Genomic DNA, 20,231 nt, shown 5'->3' with positions numbered 1-20,231 from the left:
GGCCCTTTTCGGCATGGGTGCCGGCCGCCCCCGCGTCGCTGTGGCCTTGGCTGTTGCGGGGCCGCGGAGCGCGCAGCCCGGTGCCAACGGGGCCTGAGGCCCCGGGCGGTCGGGCCATCTGGTGTCCCGGGCCCGCGGAGCGTGGACGTCGTGGCTGAGGGCCGAAGGGACGGTGGTCCGCGGGGGAGGCAGGGCATGTCCTTCGGAGAGAAGGTGCAGGCGGGCCCGGGCCGAAGGTGGGGGGGGTTGCGGGTGGCTGGGTGGCTTGGAGGCTGGGGGCGGTGCCAGGGAATTGCTAGGGGCTGGGGGCGGGCCTGGGGGCGGAGATTGGGGCGGGGCGAGGAGGGCCCGCAGGCGGGCCCGGCCCCGGCCCCGGCCCCGGCCCCCAAAGCCCCGCCCCGGCCCCGGCCCCCAAAGCCCCGCCCCGGCCCCCCGGAGGGGCTCGCAGGCCTGCGGAGACGGGATCCAGCCCCCGCCCGGCTCCCCCCAGCGACCGCCCCCTCCCCGCCCCGGCCCCGAGGTTCCTGCTGTCGCCCCGTCCCCTCCGTCGGCCGCCTTCGGGCCCCCGCGGCGCCCTGGGACGCGCGGCCGGCTAGGACGTGGGTGGGTGTGCTTGAAGGGCGGGCTGCGAGGGTGAAGGGCTTGAGAGGAAGAGGAGGTGGTGCATGTGTGTGGCCTCCTGCCCGTGCAGCCGGCGCCCTCGGTGCTCCGCGGCGCCCTGCGGTGCTTCCGGCGGGGCGGGGGCCATGCCACGGGTCGCCCGGAGGGGGGCGCCGCCGCCGCCGCCGCCGCCGCCGCCGCCGCCGCCGCCGCCGCGTTGGTCGAGGGGGCGTTGGCGGCCAAGGGACAGACAGGAAGGCAGGCAAAAGGCCGAGGAAAAAAAGCCTACAGCACCCGGTATTCCCAGGCGGTCTCCCATCCAAGTACTAACCAGGCCCGACCCTGCTTAGCTTCCGAGATCAGACGAGATCGGGCGCGTTCAGGGTGGTATGGCCGTAGACGTCCGCGGCTGCCGCTGGGCGCCCCAAGAGCCTGCTCTGCGCCTCTCCGGGCCAGGCGCCCGCCGCTCCTCAGCCCTCCGCCCGCCCGATCGCGCCAGCCCGCCTGCATGCTCGCCTGCCGGCCCGACTGATTGATTGACTGACCGCCTCCCGCGCCGCGCCCGGGGTGGCGGAGGGCGCCTGCCCCGGGCCGGGCGGGGGGGGTGGGGGCCAAGACGCCTCCCGCACCCCGGAGCGGAGGCTGTCGCCGGAGCCCGGGCGCGCTCCCGTCCCCGGCCTGGCGGGCGCGTCGCCGCCGCTCGGCTCCCCGGATGGCACGCCGCCCCACCTCGGACCGCTCACTGGCTGGGGGGGTGCCGCGGGCCGGCGCCGGCCGGCTCCGGACGACCCCTGGCCTCTCCTGTTCTTCAGCCGGCCTGGCTCAAAGCCAAGCCGGGGCCGCCCGCGCCGCCGGACCCCATCCTCGGACAGGCAGGGACACAGACACAGGTGCCCACGACAGACAGACAGACACACACACACACACACACACACAGACGGAGGGACACGGGCACTCGGAGCTGGGCCACAAGGCCTGTGGGGGCGAGGCAGCCACCCCGCCGGAGGGGCGCAGGCCCTGGAGCTGCCTTAGGAGCCCTGGCAGCCGCGGGCCCTGCAGCCACGGTGTCAGGGATGCCGTTCTGCCCCCATTCCTGCCCATCAGCCGAACCGCCGCGGGACCGTGTGCCTGTGTTGCGTGCGCGGCGCCCACGCCCAGGCGCGGAGCGAGTCTCTCTTGTGTCTCTTGCTGTGTTGCGCGCGGCCCTTTTCGGCATGGGTGCCGGCCGCCCCCGCGTCGCTGTGGCCTTGGCTGTTGCGGGGCCGCGGAGCGCGCAGCCCGGTGCCAACGGGGCCTGAGGCCCCGGGCGGTCGGGCCATCTGGTGTCCCGGGCCCGCGGAGCGTGGACGTCGTGGCTGAGGGCCGAAGGGACGGTGGTCCGCGGGGGAGGCAGGGCATGTCCTTCGGAGAGAAGGTGCAGGCGGGCCCGGGCCGAAGGTGGGGGGGGTTGCGGGTGGCTGGGTGGCTTGGAGGCTGGGGGCGGTGCCAGGGAATTGCTAGGGGCTGGGGGCGGGCCTGGGGGCGGAGATTGGGGCGGGGCGAGGAGGGCCCGCAGGCGGGCCCGGCCCCGGCCCCGGCCCCGGCCCCGGCCCCGGCCCCCAAAGCCCCGCCCCGGCCCCGGCCCCCAAAGCCCCGCCCCGGCCCCCCGGAGGGGCTCGCAGGCCTGCGGAGACGGGATCCAGCCCCCGCCCGGCTCCCCCCAGCGACCGCCCCCTCCCCGCCCCGGCCCCGAGGTTCCTGCTGTCGCCCCGTCCCCTCCGTCGGCCGCCTTCGGGCCCCCGCGGCGCCCTGGGACGCGCGGCCGGCTAGGACGTGGGTGGGTGTGCTTGAAGGGCGGGCTGCGAGGGTGAAGGGCTTGAGAGGAAGAGGAGGTGGTGCATGTGTGTGGCCTCCTGCCCGTGCAGCCGGCGCCCTCGGTGCTCCGCGGCGCCCTGCGGTGCTTCCGGCGGGGCGGGGGCCATGCCACGGGTCGCCCGGAGGGGGGCGCCGCCGCCGCCGCCGCCGCCGCCGCCGCGTTGGTCGAGGGGGCGTTGGCGGCCAAGGGACAGACAGGAAGGCAGGCAAAAGGCCGAGGAAAAAAAGCCTACAGCACCCGGTATTCCCAGGCGGTCTCCCATCCAAGTACTAACCAGGCCCGACCCTGCTTAGCTTCCGAGATCAGACGAGATCGGGCGCGTTCAGGGTGGTATGGCCGTAGACGTCCGCGGCTGCCGCTGGGCGCCCCAAGAGCCTGCTCTGCGCCTCTCCGGGCCAGGCGCCCGCCGCTCCTCAGCCCTCCGCCCGCCCGATCGCGCCAGCCCGCCTGCATGCTCGCCTGCCGGCCCGACTGATTGATTGACTGACCGCCTCCCGCGCCGCGCCCGGGGTGGCGGAGGGCGCCTGCCCCGGGCCGGGCGGGGGGGGTGGGGGCCAAGACGCCTCCCGCACCCCGGAGCGGAGGCTGTCGCCGGAGCCCGGGCGCGCTCCCGTCGCCGGCCTGGCGGGCGCGTCGCCGCCGCTCGGCTCCCCGGATGGCACGCCGCCCCACCTCGGACCGCTCACTGGCTGGGGGGGTGCCGCGGGCCGGCGCCGGCCGGCTCCGGACGACCCCTGGCCTCTCCTGTTCTTCAGCCGGCCTGGCTCAAAGCCAAGCCGGGGCCGCCCGCGCCGCCGGACCCCATCCTCGGACAGGCAGGGACACAGACACAGGTGCCCACGACAGACAGACAGACACACACACACACACACACACACAGACGGAGGGACACGGGCACTCGGAGCTGGGCCACAAGGCCTGTGGGGGCGAGGCAGCCACCCCGCCGGAGGGGCGCAGGCCCTGGAGCTGCCTTAGGAGCCCTGGCAGCCGCGGGCCCTGCAGCCACGGTGTCAGGGATGCCGTTCTGCCCCCATTCCTGCCCATCAGCCGAACCGCCGCGGGACCGTGTGCCTGTGTTGCGTGCGCGGCGCCCACGCCCAGGCGCGGAGCGAGTCTCTCTTGTGTCTCTTGCTGTGTTGCGCGCGGCCCTTTTCGGCATGGGTGCCGGCCGCCCCCGCGTCGCTGTGGCCTTGGCTGTTGCGGGGCCGCGGAGCGCGCAGCCTGGTGCCAACGGGGCCTGAGGCCCCGGGCGGTCGGGCCATCTGGTGTCCCGGGCCCGCGGAGCGTGGACGTCGTGGCTGAGGGCCGAAGGGACGGTGGTCCGCGGGGGAGGCAGGGCATGTCCTTCGGAGAGAAGGTGCAGGCGGGCCCGGGCCGAAGGTGGGGGGGGTTGCGGGTGGCTGGGTGGCTTGGAGGCTGGGGGCGGTGCCAGGGAATTGCTAGGGGCTGGGGGCGGGCCTGGGGGCGGAGATTGGGGCGGGGCGAGGAGGGCCCGCAGGCGGGCCCGGCCCCGGCCCCGGCCCCGGCCCCCAAAGCCCCGCCCCGGCCCCGGCCCCCAAAGCCCCGCCCCGGCCCCCCGGAGGGGCTCGCAGGCCTGCGGAGACGGGATCCAGCCCCCGCCCGGCTCCCCCCAGCGACCGCCCCCTCCCCGCCCCGGCCCCGAGGTTCCTGCTATCGCCCCGTCCCCTCCGTCGGCCGCCTTCGGGCCCCCGCGGCGCCCTGGGACGCGCGGCCGGCTAGGACGTGGGTGGGTGTGCTTGAAGGGCGGGCTGCGAGGGTGAAGGGCTTGAGAGGAAGAGGAGGTGGTGCATGTGTGTGGCCTCCTGCCCGTGCAGCCGGCGCCCTCGGTGCTCCGCGGCGCCCTGCGGTGCTTCCGGCGGGGCGGGGGCCATGCCACGGGTCGCCCGGAGGGGGGCGCCGCCGCCGCCGCCGCCGCCGCCGCCGCGTTGGTCGAGGGGGCGTTGGCGGCCAAGGGACAGACAGGAAGGCAGGCAAAAGGCCGAGGAAAAAAAGCCTACAGCACCCGGTATTCCCAGGCGGTCTCCCATCCAAGTACTAACCAGGCCCGACCCTGCTTAGCTTCCGAGATCAGACGAGATCGGGCGCGTTCAGGGTGGTATGGCCGTAGACGTCCGCGGCTGCCGCTGGGCGCCCCAAGAGCCTGCTCTGCGCCTCTCCGGGCCAGGCGCCCGCCGCTCCTCAGCCCTCCGCCCGCCCGATCGCGCCAGCCCGCCTGCATGCTCGCCTGCCGGCCCGACTGATTGATTGACTGACCGCCTCCCGCGCCGCGCCCGGGGTGGCGGAGGGCGCCTGCCCCGGGCCGGGCGGGGGGGGTGGGGGCCAAGACGCCTCCCGCACCCCGGAGCGGAGGCTGTCGCCGGAGCCCGGGCGCGCTCCCGTCCCCGGCCTGGCGGGCGCGTCGCCGCCGCTCGGCTCCCCGGATGGCACGCCGCCCCACCTCGGACCGCTCACTGGCTGGGGGGGTGCCGCGGGCCGGCGCCGGCCGGCTCCGGACGACCCCTGGCCTCTCCTGTTCTTCAGCCGGCCTGGCTCAAAGCCAAGCCGGGGCCGCCCGCGCCGCCGGACCCCATCCTCGGACAGGCAGGGACACAGACACAGGTGCCCACGACAGACAGACAGACACACACACACACACACACACAGACGGAGGGACACGGGCACTCGGAGCTGGGCCACAAGGCCTGTGGGGGCGAGGCAGCCACCCCGCCGGAGGGGCGCAGGCCCTGGAGCTGCCTTAGGAGCCCTGGCAGCCGCGGGCCCTGCAGCCACGGTGTCAGGGATGCCGTTCTGCCCCCATTCCTGCCCATCAGCCGAACCGCCGCGGGACCGTGTGCCTGTGTTGCGTGCGCGGCGCCCACGCCCAGGCGCGGAGCGAGTCTCTCTTGTGTCTCTTGCTGTGTTGCGCGCGGCCCTTTTCGGCATGGGTGCCGGCCGCCCCCGCGTCGCTGTGGCCTTGGCTGTTGCGGGGCCGCGGAGCGCGCAGCCCGGTGCCAACGGGGCCTGAGGCCCCGGGCGGTCGGGCCATCTGGTGTCCCGGGCCCGCGGAGCGTGGACGTCGTGGCTGAGGGCCGAAGGGACGGTGGTCCGCGGGGGAGGCAGGGCATGTCCTTCGGAGAGAAGGTGCAGGCGGGCCCGGGCCGAAGGTGGGGGGGGTTGCGGGTGGCTGGGTGGCTTGGAGGCTGGGGGCGGTGCCAGGGAATTGCTAGGGGCTGGGGGCGGGCCTGGGGGCGGAGATTGGGGCGGGGCGAGGAGGGCCCGCAGGCGGGCCCGGCCCCGGCCCCGGCCCCGGCCCCGGCCCCGGCCCCCAAAGCCCCGCCCCGGCCCCGGCCCCCAAAGCCCCGCCCCGGCCCCCCGGAGGGGCTCGCAGGCCTGCGGAGACGGGATCCAGCCCCCGCCCGGCTCCCCCCAGCGACCGCCCCCTCCCCGCCCCGGCCCCGAGGTTCCTGCTGTCGCCCCGTCCCCTCCGTCGGCCGCCTTCGGGCCCCCGCGGCGCCCTGGGACGCGCGGCCGGCTAGGACGTGGGTGGGTGTGCTTGAAGGGCGGGCTGCGAGGGTGAAGGGCTTGAGAGGAAGAGGAGGTGGTGCATGTGTGTGGCCTCCTGCCCGTGCAGCCGGCGCCCTCGGTGCTCCGCGGCGCCCTGCGGTGCTTCCGGCGGGGCGGGGGCCATGCCACGGGTCGCCCGGAGGGGGGCGCCGCCGCCGCCGCCGCCGCCGCCGCCGCGTTGGTCGAGGGGGCGTTGGCGGCCAAGGGACAGACAGGAAGGCAGGCAAAAGGCCGAGGAAAAAAAGCCTACAGCACCCGGTATTCCCAGGCGGTCTCCCATCCAAGTACTAACCAGGCCCGACCCTGCTTAGCTTCCGAGATCAGACGAGATCGGGCGCGTTCAGGGTGGTATGGCCGTAGACGTCCGCGGCTGCCGCTGGGCGCCCCAAGAGCCTGCTCTGCGCCTCTCCGGGCCAGGCGCCCGCCGCTCCTCAGCCCTCCGCCCGCCCGATCGCGCCAGCCCGCCTGCATGCTCGCCTGCCGGCCCGACTGATTGATTGACTGACCGCCTCCCGCGCCGCGCCCGGGGTGGCGGAGGGCGCCTGCCCCGGGCCGGGCGGGGGGGGTGGGGGCCAAGACGCCTCCCGCACCCCGGAGCGGAGGCTGTCGCCGGAGCCCGGGCGCGCTCCCGTCGCCGGCCTGGCGGGCGCGTCGCCGCCGCTCGGCTCCCCGGATGGCACGCCGCCCCACCTCGGACCGCTCACTGGCTGGGGGGGTGCCGCGGGCCGGCGCCGGCCGGCTCCGGACGACCCCTGGCCTCTCCTGTTCTTCAGCCGGCCTGGCTCAAAGCCAAGCCGGGGCCGCCCGCGCCGCCGGACCCCATCCTCGGACAGGCAGGGACACAGACACAGGTGCCCACGACAGACAGACAGACACACACACACACACACACACACACAGACGGAGGGACACGGGCACTCGGAGCTGGGCCACAAGGCCTGTGGGGGCGAGGCAGCCACCCCGCCGGAGGGGCGCAGGCCCTGGAGCTGCCTTAGGAGCCCTGGCAGCCGCGGGCCCTGCAGCCACGGTGTCAGGGATGCCGTTCTGCCCCCATTCCTGCCCATCAGCCGAACCGCCGCGGGACCGTGTGCCTGTGTTGCGTGCGCGGCGCCCACGCCCAGGCGCGGAGCGAGTCTCTCTTGTGTCTCTTGCTGTGTTGCGCGCGGCCCTTTTCGGCATGGGTGCCGGCCGCCCCCGCGTCGCTGTGGCCTTGGCTGTTGCGGGGCCGCGGAGCGCGCAGCCCGGTGCCAACGGGGCCTGAGGCCCCGGGCGGTCGGGCCATCTGGTGTCCCGGGCCCGCGGAGCGTGGACGTCGTGGCTGAGGGCCGAAGGGACGGTGGTCCGCGGGGGAGGCAGGGCATGTCCTTCGGAGAGAAGGTGCAGGCGGGCCCGGGCCGAAGGTGGGGGGGGTTGCGGGTGGCTGGGTGGCTTGGAGGCTGGGGGCGGTGCCAGGGAATTGCTAGGGGCTGGGGGCGGGCCTGGGGGCGGAGATTGGGGCGGGGCGAGGAGGGCCCGCAGGCGGGCCCGGCCCCGGCCCCGGCCCCGGCCCCGGCCCCCAAAGCCCCGCCCCGGCCCCCCGGAGGGGCTCGCAGGCCTGCGGAGACGGGATCCAGCCCCCGCCCGGCTCCCCCCAGCGACCGCCCCCTCCCCGCCCCGGCCCCGAGGTTCCTGCTGTCGCCCCGTCCCCTCCGTCGGCCGCCTTCGGGCCCCCGCGGCGCCCTGGGACGCGCGGCCGGCTAGGACGTGGGTGGGTGTGCTTGAAGGGCGGGCTGCGAGGGTGAAGGGCTTGAGAGGAAGAGGAGGTGGTGCATGTGTGTGGCCTCCTGCCCGTGCAGCCGGCGCCCTCGGTGCTCCGCGGCGCCCTGCGGTGCTTCCGGCGGGGCGGGGGCCATGCCACGGGTCGCCCGGAGGGGGGCGCCGCCGCCGCCGCCGCCGCCGCCGCCGCGTTGGTCGAGGGGGCGTTGGCGGCCAAGGGACAGACAGGAAGGCAGGCAAAAGGCCGAGGAAAAAAAGCCTACAGCACCCGGTATTCCCAGGCGGTCTCCCATCCAAGTACTAACCAGGCCCGACCCTGCTTAGCTTCCGAGATCAGACGAGATCGGGCGCGTTCAGGGTGGTATGGCCGTAGACGTCCGCGGCTGCCGCTGGGCGCCCCAAGAGCCTGCTCTGCGCCTCTCCGGGCCAGGCGCCCGCCGCTCCTCAGCCCTCCGCCCGCCCGATCGCGCCAGCCCGCCTGCATGCTCGCCTGCCGGCCCGACTGATTGATTGACTGACCGCCTCCCGCGCCGCGCCCGGGGTGGCGGAGGGCGCCTGCCCCGGGCCGGGCGGGGGGGGTGGGGGCCAAGACGCCTCCCGCACCCCGGAGCGGAGGCTGTCGCCGGAGCCCGGGCGCGCTCCCGTCCCCGGCCTGGCGGGCGCGTCGCCGCCGCTCGGCTCCCCGGATGGCACGCCGCCCCACCTCGGACCGCTCACTGGCTGGGGGGGTGCCGCGGGCCGGCGCCGGCCGGCTCCGGACGACCCCTGGCCTCTCCTGTTCTTCAGCCGGCCTGGCTCAAAGCCAAGCCGGGGCCGCCCGCGCCGCCGGACCCCATCCTCGGACAGGCAGGGACACAGACACAGGTGCCCACGACAGACAGACAGACACACACACACACACACACACAGACGGAGGGACACGGGCACTCGGAGCTGGGCCACAAGGCCTGTGGGGGCGAGGCAGCCACCCCGCCGGAGGGGCGCAGGCCCTGGAGCTGCCTTAGGAGCCCTGGCAGCCGCGGGCCCTGCAGCCACGGTGTCAGGGATGCCGTTCTGCCCCCATTCCTGCCCATCAGCCGAACCGCCGCGGGACCGTGTGCCTGTGTTGCGTGCGCGGCGCCCACGCCCAGGCGCGGAGCGAGTCTCTCTTGTGTCTCTTGCTGTGTTGCGCGCGGCCCTTTTCGGCATGGGTGCCGGCCGCCCCCGCGTCGCTGTGGCCTTGGCTGTTGCGGGGCCGCGGAGCGCGCAGCCCGGTGCCAACGGGGCCTGAGGCCCCGGGCGGTCGGGCCATCTGGTGTCCCGGGCCCGCGGAGCGTGGACGTCGTGGCTGAGGGCCGAAGGGACGGTGGTCCGCGGGGGAGGCAGGGCATGTCCTTCGGAGAGAAGGTGCAGGCGGGCCCGGGCCGAAGGTGGGGGGGGTTGCGGGTGGCTGGGTGGCTTGGAGGCTGGGGGCGGTGCCAGGGAATTGCTAGGGGCTGGGGGCGGGCCTGGGGGCGGAGATTGGGGCGGGGCGAGGAGGGCCCGCAGGCGGGCCCGGCCCCGGCCCCGGCCCCGGCCCCCAAAGCCCCGCCCCGGCCCCGGCCCCCAAAGCCCCGCCCCGGCCCCCCGGAGGGGCTCGCAGGCCTGCGGAGACGGGATCCAGCCCCCGCCCGGCTCCCCCCAGCGACCGCCCCCTCCCCGCCCCGGCCCCGAGGTTCCTGCTGTCGCCCCGTCCCCTCCGTCGGCCGCCTTCGGGCCCCCGCGGCGCCCTGGGACGCGCGGCCGGCTAGGACGTGGGTGGGTGTGCTTGAAGGGCGGGCTGCGAGGGTGAAGGGCTTGAGAGGAAGAGGAGGTGGTGCATGTGTGTGGCCTCCTGCCCGTGCAGCCGGCGCCCTCGGTGCTCCGCGGCGCCCTGCGGTGCTTCCGGCGGGGCGGGGGCCATGCCACGGGTCGCCCGGAGGGGGGCGCCGCCGCCGCCGCCGCCGCCGCCGCCGCGTTGGTCGAGGGGGCGTTGGCGGCCAAGGGACAGACAGGAAGGCAGGCAAAAGGCCGAGGAAAAAAAGCCTACAGCACCCGGTATTCCCAGGCGGTCTCCCATCCAAGTACTAACCAGGCCCGACCCTGCTTAGCTTCCGAGATCAGACGAGATCGGGCGCGTTCAGGGTGGTATGGCCGTAGACGTCCGCGGCTGCCGCTGGGCGCCCCAAGAGCCTGCTCTGCGCCTCTCCGGGCCAGGCGCCCGCCGCTCCTCAGCCCTCCGCCCGCCCGATCGCGCCAGCCCGCCTGCATGCTCGCCTGCCGGCCCGACTGATTGATTGACTGACCGCCTCCCGCGCCGCGCCCGGGGTGGCGGAGGGCGCCTGCCCCGGGCCGGGCGGGGGGGGTGGGGGCCAAGACGCCTCCCGCACCCCGGAGCGGAGGCTGTCGCCGGAGCCCGGGCGCGCTCCCGTCCCCGGCCTGGCGGGCGCGTCGCCGCCGCTCGGCTCCCCGGATGGCACGCCGCCCCACCTCGGACCGCTCACTGGCTGGGGGGGTGCCGCGGGCCGGCGCCGGCCGGCTCCGGACGACCCCTGGCCTCTCCTGTTCTTCAGCCGGCCTGGCTCAAAGCCAAGCCGGGGCCGCCCGCGCCGCCGGACCCCATCCTCGGACAGGCAGGGACACAGACACAGGTGCCCACGACAGACAGACAGACACACACACACACACACACACAGACGGAGGGACACGGGCACTCGGAGCTGGGCCACAAGGCCTGTGGGGGCGAGGCAGCCACCCCGCCGGAGGGGCGCAGGCCCTGGAGCTGCCTTAGGAGCCCTGGCAGCCGCGGGCCCTGCAGCCACGGTGTCAGGGATGCCGTTCTGCCCCCATTCCTGCCCATCAGCCGAACCGCCGCGGGACCGTGTGCCTGTGTTGCGTGCGCGGCGCCCACGCCCAGGCGCGGAGCGAGTCTCTCTTGTGTCTCTTGCTGTGTTGCGCGCGGCCCTTTTCGGCATGGGTGCCGGCCGCCCCCGCGTCGCTGTGGCCTTGGCTGTTGCGGGGCCGCGGAGCGCGCAGCCCGGTGCCAACGGGGCCTGAGGCCCCGGGCGGTCGGGCCATCTGGTGTCCCGGGCCCGCGGAGCGTGGACGTCGTGGCTGAGGGCCGAAGGGACGGTGGTCCGCGGGGGAGGCAGGGCATGTGCTTCGGAGAGAAGGTGCAGGCGGGCCCGGGCCGAAGGTGGGGGGGGTTGCGGGTGGCTGGGTGGCTTGGAGGCTGGGGGCGGTGCCAGGGAATTGCTAGGGGCTGGGGGCGGGCCTGGGGGCGGAGATTGGGGCGGGGCGAGGAGGGCCCCGGCCCCGGCCCCGGCCCCCAAAGCCCCGCCCCGGCCCCGGCCCCCAAAGCCCCGCCCCGGCCCCCCGGAGGGGCTCGCAGGCCTGCGGAGACGGGATCCAGCCCCCGCCCGGCTCCCCCCAGCGACCGCCCCCTCCCCGCCCCGGCCCCGAGGTTCCTGCTGTCGCCCCGTCCCCTCCGTCGGCCGCCTTCGGGCCCCCGCGGCGCCCTGGGACGCGCGGCCGGCTAGGACGTGGGTGGGTGTGCTTGAAGGGCGGGCTGCGAGGGTGAAGGGCTTGAGAGGAAGAGGAGGTGGTGCATGTGTGTGGCCTCCTGCCCGTGCAGCCGGCGCCCTCGGTGCTCCGCGGCGCCCTGCGGTGCTTCCGGCGGGGCGGGGGCCATGCCACGGGTCGCCCGGAGGGGGGCGCCGCCGCCGCCGCCGCCGCCGCCGCCGCCGCCGCCGCCGCGTTGGTCGAGGGGGCGTTGGCGGCCAAGGGACAGACAGGAAGGCAGGCAAAAGGCCGAGGAAAAAAAGCCTACAGCACCCGGTATTCCCAGGCGGTCTCCCATCCAAGTACTAACCAGGCCCGACCCTGCTTAGCTTCCGAGATCAGACGAGATCGGGCGCGTTCAGGGTGGTATGGCCGTAGACGTCCGCGGCTGCCGCTGGGCGCCCCAAGAGCCTGCTCTGCGCCTCTCCGGGCCAGGCGCCCGCCGCTCCTCAGCCCTCCGCCCGCCCGATCGCGCCAGCCCGCCTGCATGCTCGCCTGCCGGCCCGACTGATTGATTGACTGACCGCCTCCCGCGCCGCGCCCGGGGTGGCGGAGGGCGCCTGCCCCGGGCCGGGCGGGGGGGGTGGGGGCCAAGACGCCTCCCGCACCCCGGAGCGGAGGCTGTCGCCGGAGCCCGGGCGCGCTCCCGTCCCCGGCCTGGCGGGCGCGTCGCCGCCGCTCGGCTCCCCGGATGGCACGCCGCCCCACCTCGGACCGCTCACTGGCTGGGGGGGTGCCGCGGGCCGGCGCCGGCTGGCTCCGGACGACCCCTGGCCTCTCCTGTTCTTCAGCCGGCCTGGCTCAAAGCCAAGCCGGGGCCGCCCGCGCCGCCGGACCCCATCCTCGGACAGGCAGGGACACAGACACAGGTGCCCACGACAGACAGACAGACACACACACACACACACACACAGACGGAGGGACACGGGCACTCGGAGCTGGGCCACAAGGCCTGTGGGGGCGAGGCAGCCACCCCGCCGGAGGGGCGCAGGCCCTGGAGCTGCCTTAGGAGCCCTGGCAGCCGCGGGCCCTGCAGCCACGGTGTCAGGGATGCCGTTCTGCCCCCATTCCTGCCCATCAGCCGAACCGCCGCGGGACCGTGTGCCTGTGTTGCGTGCGCGGCGCCCACGCCCAGGCGCGGAGCGAGTCTCTCTTGTGTCTCTTGCTGTGTTGCGCGCGGCCCTTTTCGGCATGGGTGCCGGCCGCCCCCGCGTCGCTGTGGCCTTGGCTGTTGCGGGGCCGCGGAGCGCGCAGCCCGGTGCCAACGGGGCCTGAGGCCCCGGGCGGTCGGGCCATCTGGTGTCCCGGGCCCGCGGAGCGTGGACGTCGTGGCTGAGGGCCGAAGGGACGGTGGTCCGCGGGGGAGGCAGGGCATGTGCTTCGGAGAGAAGGTGCAGGCGGGCCCGGGCCGAAGGTGGGGGGGGTTGCGGGTGGCTGGGTGGCTTGGAGGCTGGGGGCGGTGCCAGGGAATTGCTAGGGGCTGGGGGCGGGCCTGGGGGCGGAGATTGGGGCGGGGCGAGGAGGGCCCCGGCCCCGGCCCCGGCCCCCAAAGCCCCGCCCCGGCCCCGGCCCCCAAAGCCCCGCCCCGGCCCCCCGGAGGGGCTCGCAGGCCTGCGGAGACGGGATCCAGCCCCCGCCCGGCTCCCCCCAGCGACCGCCCCCTCCCCGCCCCGGCCCCGAGGTTCCTGCTGTCGCCCCGTCCCCTCCGTCGGCCGCCTTCGGGCCCCCGCGGCGCCCTGGGACGCGCGGCCGGCTAGGACGTGGGTGGGTGTGCTTGAAGGGCGGGCTGCGAGGGTGAAGGGCTTGAGAGGAAGAGGAGGTGGTGCATGTGTGTGGCCTCCTGCCCGTGCAGCCGGCGCCCTCGGTGCTCCGCGGCGCCCTGCGGTGCTTCCGGCGGGGCGGGGGCCATGCCACGGGTCGCCCGGAGGGGGGCGCCGCCGCCGCCGCCGCCGCCGCCGCCGCCGCCGCCGCCGCCGCCGCGTTGGTCGAGGGGGCGTTGGCGGCCAAGGGACAGACAGGAAGGCAGGCAAAAGGCCGAGGAAAAAAAGCCTACAGCACCCGGTATTCCCAGGCGGTCTCCCATCCAAGTACTAACCAGGCCCGACCCTGCTTAGCTTCCGAGATCAGACGAGATCGGGCGCGTTCAGGGTGGTATGGCCGTAGACGTCCGCGGCTGCCGCTGGGCGCCCCAAGAGCCTGCTCTGCGCCTCTCCGGGCCAGGCGCCCGCCGCTCCTCAGCCCTCCGCCCGCCCGATCGCGCCAGCCCGCCTGCATGCTCGCCTGCCGGCCCGACTGATTGATTGACTGACCGCCTCCCGCGCCGCGCCCGGGGTGGCGGAGGGCGCCTGCCCCGGGCCGGGCGGGGGGGGTGGGGGCCAAGACGCCTCCCGCACCCCGGAGCGGAGGCTGTCGCCGGAGCCCGGGCGCGCTCCCGTCCCCGGCCTGGCGGGCGCGTCGCCGCCGCTCGGCTCCCCGGATGGCACGCCGCCCCACCTCGGACCGCTCACTGGCTGGGGGGGTGCCGCGGGCCGGCGCCGGCCGGCTCCGGACGACCCCTGGCCTCTCCTGTTCTTCAGCCGGCCTGGCTCAAAGCCAAGCCGGGGCCGCCCGCGCCGCCGGACCCCATCCTCGGACAGGCAGGGACACAGACACAGGTGCCCACGACAGACAGACAGACACACACACACACACACACACACACAGACGGAGGGACACGGGCACTCGGAGCTGGGCCACAAGGCCTGTGGGGGCGAGGCAGCCACCCCGCCGGAGGGGCGCAGGCCCTGGAGCTGCCTTAGGAGCCCTGGCAGCCGCGGGCCCTGCAGCCACGGTGTCAGGGATGCCGTTCTGCCCCCATTCCTGCCCATCAGCCGAACCGCCGCGGGACCGTGTGCCTGTGTTGCGTGCGCGGCGCCCACGCCCAGGCGCGGAGCGAGTCTCTCTTGTGTCTCTTGCTGTGTTGCGCGCGGCCCTTTTCGGCATGGGTGCCGGCCGCCCCCGCGTCGCTGTGGCCTTGGCTGTTGCGGGGCCGCGGAGCGCGCAGCCCGGTGGGCCATCTGGTGTCCCGGGCCCGCGGAGCGTGGACGTCGTGGCTGAGGGCCGAAGGGACGGTGGTCCGCGGGGGAGGCAGGGCATGTCCTTCGGAGAGAAGGTGCAGGCGGGCCCGGGCCGAAGGTGGGGGGGGTTGCGGGTGGCTGGGTGGCTTGGAGGCTGGGGGCGGTGCCAGGGAATTGCTAGGGGCTGGGGGCGGGCCTGGGGGCGGAGATTGGGGCGGGGCGAGGAGGGCCCCGGCCCCGGCCCCGGCCCCCAAAGCCCCGCCCCGGCCCCGGCCCCCAAAGCCCCGCCCCGGCCCCCCGGAGGGGCTCGCAGGCCTGCGGAGACGGGATCCAGCCCCCGCCCGGCTCCCCCCAGCGACCGCCCCCTCCCCGCCCCGGCCCCGAGGTTCCTGCTGTCGCCCCGTCCCCTCCGTCGGCCGCCTTCGGGCCCCCGCGGCGCCCTGGGACGCGCGGCCGGCTAGGACGTGGGTGGGTGTGCTTGAAGGGCGGGCTGCGAGGGTGAAGGGCTTGAGAGGAAGAGGAGGTGGTGCATGTGTGTGGCCTCCTGCCCGTGCAGCCGGCGCCCTCGGTGCTCCGCGGCGCCCTGCGGTGCTTCCGGCGGGGCGGGGGCCATGCCACGGGTCGCCCGGAGGGGGGCGCCGCCGCCGCCGCCGCCGCCGCCGCCGCCGCCGCCGCCGCCGCCGCGTTGGTCGAGGGGGCGTTGGCGGCCAAGGGACAGACAGGAAGGCAGGCAAAAGGCCGAGGAAAAAAAGCCTACAGCACCCGGTATTCCCAGGCGGTCTCCCATCCAAGTACTAACCAGGCCCGACCCTGCTTAGCTTCCGAGATCAGACGAGATCGGGCGCGTTCAGGGTGGTATGGCCGTAGACGTCCGCGGCTGCCGCTGGGCGCCCCAAGAGCCTGCTCTGCGCCTCTCCGGGCCAGGCGCCCGCCGCTCCTCAGCCCTCCGCCCGCCCGATCGCGCCAGCCCGCCTGCATGCTCGCCTGCCGGCCCGACTGATTGATTGACTGACCGCCTCCCGCGCCGCGCCCGGGGTGGCGGAGGGCGCCTGCCCCGGGCCGGGCGGGGGGGGTGGGGGCCAAGACGCCTCCCGCACCCCGGAGCGGAGGCTGTCGCCGGAGCCCGGGCGCGCTCCCGTCCCCGGCCTGGCGGGCGCGTCGCCGCCGCTCGGCTCCCCGGATGGCACGCCGCCCCACCTCGGACCGCTCACTGGCTGGGGGGGTGCCGCGGGCCGGCGCCGGCCGGCTCCGGACGACCCCTGGCCTCTCCTGTTCTTCAGCCGGCCTGGCTCAAAGCCAAGCCGGGGCCGCCCGCGCCGCCGGACCCCATCCTCGGACAGGCAGGGACACAGACACAGGTGCCCACGACAGACAGACAGACACACACACACACACACACACACACAGACGGAGGGACACGGGCACTCGGAGCTGGGCCACAAGGCCTGTGGGGGCGAGGCAGCCACCCCGCCGGAGGGGCGCAGGCCCTGGAGCTGCCTTAGGAGCCCTGGCAGCCGCGGGCCCTGCAGCCACGGTGTCAGGGATGCCGTTCTGCCCCCATTCCTGCCCATCAGCCGAACCGCCGCGGGACCGTGTGCCTGTGTTGCGTGCGCGGCGCCCACGCCCAGGCGCGGAGCGAGTCTCTCTTGTGTCTCTTGCTGTGTTGCGCGCGGCCCTTTTCGGCATGGGTGCCGGCCGCCCCCGCGTCGCTGTGGCCTTGGCTGTTGCGGGGCCGCGGAGAGCGCGCAGCCCGGTGCCAACGGGGCCTGAGGCCCCGGGCGGTCGGGCCATCTGGTGTCCCGGGCCCGCGGAGCGTGGACGTCGTGGCTGAGGGCCGAAGGGACGGTGGTCCGCGGGGGAGGCAGGGCATGTCCTTCGGAGAGAAGGTGCAGGCGGGCCCGGGCCGAAGGTGGGGGGGGTTGCGGGTGGCTGGGTGGCTTGGAGGCTGGGGGCGGTGCCAGGGAATTGCTAGGGGCTGGGGGCGGGCCTGGGGGCGGAGATTGGGGCGGGGCGAGGAGGGCCCCGGCCCCGGCCCCGGCCCCCAAAGCCCCGCCCCGGCCCCGGCCCCCAAAGCCCCGCCCCGGCCCCCCGGAGGGGCTCGCAGGCCTGCGGAGACGGGATCCAGCCCCCGCCCGGCTCCCCCCAGCGACCGCCCCCTCCCCGCCCCGGCCCCGAGGTTCCTGCTGTCGCCCCGTCCCCTCCGTCGGCCGCCTTCGGGCCCCCGCGGCGCCCTGGGACGCGCGGCCGGCTAGGACGTGGGTGGGTGTGCTTGAAGGGCGGGCTGCGAGGGTGAAGGGCTTGAGAGGAAGAGGAGGTGGTGCATGTGTGTGGCCTCCTGCCCGTGCAGCCGGCGCCCTCGGTGCTCCGCGGCGCCCTGCGGTGCTTCCGGCGGGGCGGGGGCCATGCCACGGGTCGCCCGGAGGGGGGCGCCGCCGCCGCCGCCGCCGCCGCCGCCGCCGCCGCCGCCGCCGCCGCGTTGGTCGAGGGGGCGTTGGCGGCCAAGGGACAGACAGGAAGGCAGGCAAAAGGCCGAGGAAAAAAAGCCTACAGCACCCGGTATTCCCAGGCGGTCTCCCATCCAAGTACTAACCAGGCCCGACCCTGCTTAGCTTCCGAGATCAGACGAGATCGGGCGCGTTCAGGGTGGTATGGCCGTAGACGTCCGCGGCTGCCGCTGGGCGCCCCAAGAGCCTGCTCTGCGCCTCTCCGGGCCAGGCGCCCGCCGCTCCTCAGCCCTCCGCCCGCCCGATCGCGCCAGCCCGCCTGCATGCTCGCCTGCCGGCCCGACTGATTGATTGACTGACCGCCTCCCGCGCCGCGCCCGGGGTGGCGGAGGGCGCCTGCCCCGGGCCGGGCGGGGGGGGTGGGGGCCAAGACGCCTCCCGCACCCCGGAGCGGAGGCTGTCGCCGGAGCCCGGGCGCGCTCCCGTCCCCGGCCTGGCGGGCGCGTCGCCGCCGCTCGGCTCCCCGGATGGCACGCCGCCCCACCTCGGACCGCTCACTGGCTGGGGGGGTGCCGCGGGCCGGCGCCGGCCGGCTCCGGACGACCCCTGGCCTCTCCTGTTCTTCAGCCGGCCTGGCTCAAAGCCAAGCCGGGGCCGCCCGCGCCGCCGGACCCCATCCTCGGACAGGCAGGGACACAGACACAGGTGCCCACGACAGACAGACAGACACACACACACACACACACACACACAGACGGAGGGACACGGGCACTCGGAGCTGGGCCACAAGGCCTGTGGGGGCGAGGCAGCCACCCCGCCGGAGGGGCGCAGGCCCTGGAGCTGCCTTAGGAGCCCTGGCAGCCGCGGGCCCTGCAGCCACGGTGTCAGGGATGCCGTTCTGCCCCCATTCCTGCCCATCAGCCGAACCGCCGCGGGACCGTGTGCCTGTGTTGCGTGCGCGGCGCCCACGCCCAGGCGCGGAGCGAGTCTCTCTTGTGTCTCTTGCTGTGTTGCGCGCGGCCCTTTTCGGCATGGGTGCCGGCCGCCCCCGCGTCGCTGTGGCCTTGGCTGTTGCGGGGCCGCGGAGCGCGCAGCCCGGTGCCAACGGGGCCTGAGGCCCCGGGCGGTCGGGCCATCTGGTGTCCCGGGCCCGCGGAGCGTGGACGTCGTGGCTGAGGGCCGAAGGGACGGTGGTCCGCGGGGGAGGCAGGGCATGTCCTTCGGAGAGAAGGTGCAGGCGGGCCCGGGCCGAAGGTGGGGGGGGTTGCGGGTGGCTGGGTGGCTTGGAGGCTGGGGGCGGTGCCAGGGAATTGCTAGGGGCTGGGGGCGGGCCTGGGGGCGGAGATTGGGGCGGGGCGAGGAGGGCCCGCAGGCGGGCCCGGCCCCGGCCCCGGCCCCGGCCCCGGCCCCCAAAGCCCCGCCCCGGCCCCCCGGAGGGGCTCGCAGGCCTGCGGAGACGGGATCCAGCCCCCGCCCGGCTCCCCCCAGCGACCGCCCCCTCCCCGCCCCGGCCCCGAGGTTCCTGCTGTCGCCCCGTCCCCTCCGTCGGCCGCCTTCGGGCCCCCGCGGCGCCCTGGGACGCGCGGCCGGCTAGGACGTGGGTGGGTGTGCTTGAAGGGCGGGCTGCGAGGGTGAAGGGCTTGAGAGGAAGAGGAGGTGGTGCATGTGTGTGGCCTCCTGCCCGTGCAGCCGGCGCCCTCGGTGCTCCGCGGCGCCCTGCGGTGCTTCCGGCGGGGCGGGGGCCATGCCACGGGTCGCCCGGAGGGGGGCGCCGCCGCCGCCGCCGCCGCCGCCGCCGCCGCCGCCGCCGCCGCGTTGGTCGAGGGGGCGTTGGCGGCCAAGGGACAGACAGGAAGGCAGGCAAAAGGCCGAGGAAAAAAAGCCTACAGCACCCGGTATTCCCAGGCGGTCTCCCATCCAAGTACTAACCAGGCCCGACCCTGCTTAGCTTCCGAGATCAGACGAGATCGGGCGCGTTCAGGGTGGTATGGCCGTAGACGTCCGCGGCTGCCGCTGGGCGCCCCAAGAGCCTGCTCTGCGCCTCTCCGGGCCAGGCGCCCGCCGCTCCTCAGCCCTCCGCCCGCCCGATCGCGCCAGCCCGCCTGCATGCTCGCCTGCCGGCCCGACTGATTGATTGACTGACCGCCTCCCGCGCCGCGCCCGGGGTGGCGGAGGGCGCCTGCCCCGGGCCGGGCGGGGGGGGTGGGGGCCAAGACGCCTCCCGCACCCCGGAGCGGAGGCTGTCGCCGGAGCCCGGGCGCGCTCCCGTCCCCGGCCTGGCGGGCGCGTCGCCGCCGCTCGGCTCCCCGGATGGCACGCCGCCCCACCTCGGACCGCTCACTGGCTGGGGGGGTGCCGCGGGCCGGCGCCGGCCGGCTCCGGACGACCCCTGGCCTCTCCTGTTCTTCAGCCGGCCTGGCTCAAAGCCAAGCCGGGGCCGCCCGCGCCGCCGGACCCCATCCTCGGACAGGCAGGGACACAGACACAGGTGCCCACGACAGACAGACAGACACACACACACACACACACACACACAGACGGAGGGACACGGGCACTCGGAGCTGGGCCACAAGGCCTGTGGGGGCGAGGCAGCCACCCCGCCGGAGGGGCGCAGGCCCTGGAGCTGCCTTAGGAGCCCTGGCAGCCGCGGGCCCTGCAGCCACGGTGTCAGGGATGCCGTTCTGCCCCCATTCCTGCCCATCAGCCGAACCGCCGCGGGACCGTGTGCCTGTGTTGCGTGCGCGGCGCCCACGCCCAGGCGCGGAGCGAGTCTCTCTTGTGTCTCTTGCTGTGTTGCGCGCGGCCCTTTTCGGCATGGGTGCCGGCCGCCCCCGCGTCGCTGTGGCCTTGGCTGTTGCGGGGCCGCGGAGCGCGCAGCCCGGTGCCAACGGGGCCTGAGGCCCCGGGCGGTCGGGCCATCTGGTGTCCCGGGCCCGCGGAGCGTGGACGTCGTGGCTGAGGGCCGAAGGGACGGTGGTCCGCGGGGGAGGCAGGGCATGTCCTTCGGAGAGAAGGTGCAGGCGGGCCCGGGCCGAAGGTGGGGGGGGTTGCGGGTGGCTGGGTGGCTTGGAGGCTGGGGGCGGTGCCAGGGAATTGCTAGGGGCTGGGGGCGGGCCTGGGGGCGGAGATTGGGGCGGGGCGAGGAGGGCCCCGGCCCCGGCCCCGGCCCCCAAAGCCCCGCCCCGGCCCCGGCCCCCAAAGCCCCGCCCCGGCCCCCCGGAGGGGCTCGCAGGCCTGCGGAGACGGGATCCAGCCCCCGCCCGGCTCCCCCCAGCGACCGCCCCCTCCCCGCCCCGGCCCCGAGGTTCCTGCTGTCGCCCCGTCCCCTCCGTCGGCCGCCTTCGGGCCCCCGCGGCGCCCTGGGACGCGCGGCCGGCTAGGACGTGGGTGGGTGTGCTT

The 20,231-nt window shown here is 76.2% G+C and overlaps 11 non-coding genes across 11 annotated transcripts; all 11 read right to left on the bottom strand.

Annotated features, from left to right (window-relative positions):
* Positions 1-882: 882 nt before the first annotated feature.
* Positions 883-1,001, bottom strand: LOC140596906 (5S ribosomal RNA). The gene has a single exon (XR_011998776.1). It is a non-coding gene; the product is annotated as a 5S ribosomal RNA (ribosomal RNA).
* Positions 1,002-2,680: 1,679 nt separating this feature from the next.
* LOC140596905 (5S ribosomal RNA) lies at positions 2,681-2,799 on the bottom strand. Its single transcript, XR_011998775.1, has one exon. It is a non-coding gene; the product is annotated as a 5S ribosomal RNA (ribosomal RNA).
* A 1,667-nt stretch (positions 2,800-4,466) lies between these two features.
* On the bottom strand, positions 4,467-4,585 carry LOC140596904 (5S ribosomal RNA). The gene has a single exon (XR_011998774.1). It is a non-coding gene; the product is annotated as a 5S ribosomal RNA (ribosomal RNA).
* A 1,677-nt stretch (positions 4,586-6,262) lies between these two features.
* LOC140596903 (5S ribosomal RNA) lies at positions 6,263-6,381 on the bottom strand. The gene has a single exon (XR_011998773.1). It is a non-coding gene; the product is annotated as a 5S ribosomal RNA (ribosomal RNA).
* Positions 6,382-8,030: 1,649 nt separating this feature from the next.
* LOC140596902 (5S ribosomal RNA) lies at positions 8,031-8,149 on the bottom strand. The gene has a single exon (XR_011998772.1). It is a non-coding gene; the product is annotated as a 5S ribosomal RNA (ribosomal RNA).
* Positions 8,150-9,814: 1,665 nt separating this feature from the next.
* On the bottom strand, positions 9,815-9,933 carry LOC140596901 (5S ribosomal RNA). The gene has a single exon (XR_011998771.1). It is a non-coding gene; the product is annotated as a 5S ribosomal RNA (ribosomal RNA).
* Positions 9,934-11,593: 1,660 nt separating this feature from the next.
* LOC140596900 (5S ribosomal RNA) lies at positions 11,594-11,712 on the bottom strand. Its single transcript, XR_011998770.1, has one exon. It is a non-coding gene; the product is annotated as a 5S ribosomal RNA (ribosomal RNA).
* A 1,666-nt stretch (positions 11,713-13,378) lies between these two features.
* On the bottom strand, positions 13,379-13,497 carry LOC140596899 (5S ribosomal RNA). The gene has a single exon (XR_011998769.1). It is a non-coding gene; the product is annotated as a 5S ribosomal RNA (ribosomal RNA).
* A 1,641-nt stretch (positions 13,498-15,138) lies between these two features.
* On the bottom strand, positions 15,139-15,257 carry LOC140596898 (5S ribosomal RNA). The gene has a single exon (XR_011998768.1). It is a non-coding gene; the product is annotated as a 5S ribosomal RNA (ribosomal RNA).
* A 1,672-nt stretch (positions 15,258-16,929) lies between these two features.
* Positions 16,930-17,048, bottom strand: LOC140596897 (5S ribosomal RNA). Its single transcript, XR_011998767.1, has one exon. It is a non-coding gene; the product is annotated as a 5S ribosomal RNA (ribosomal RNA).
* Positions 17,049-18,712: 1,664 nt separating this feature from the next.
* LOC140596895 (5S ribosomal RNA) lies at positions 18,713-18,831 on the bottom strand. The gene has a single exon (XR_011998765.1). It is a non-coding gene; the product is annotated as a 5S ribosomal RNA (ribosomal RNA).
* Between the last annotated feature and the right edge of the window lie 1,400 nt (positions 18,832-20,231).

Source organism: Vulpes vulpes, unplaced genomic scaffold, assembly GCF_048418805.1.
Source record: "Vulpes vulpes isolate BD-2025 unplaced genomic scaffold, VulVul3 u000000749, whole genome shotgun sequence".
Lineage (NCBI taxonomy): Eukaryota > Metazoa > Chordata > Mammalia > Carnivora > Canidae > Vulpes > Vulpes vulpes.
The sequence above is the reverse complement of the archived record's forward strand: the minus strand, read 5'-3'. Positions and strand labels throughout refer to the sequence as shown.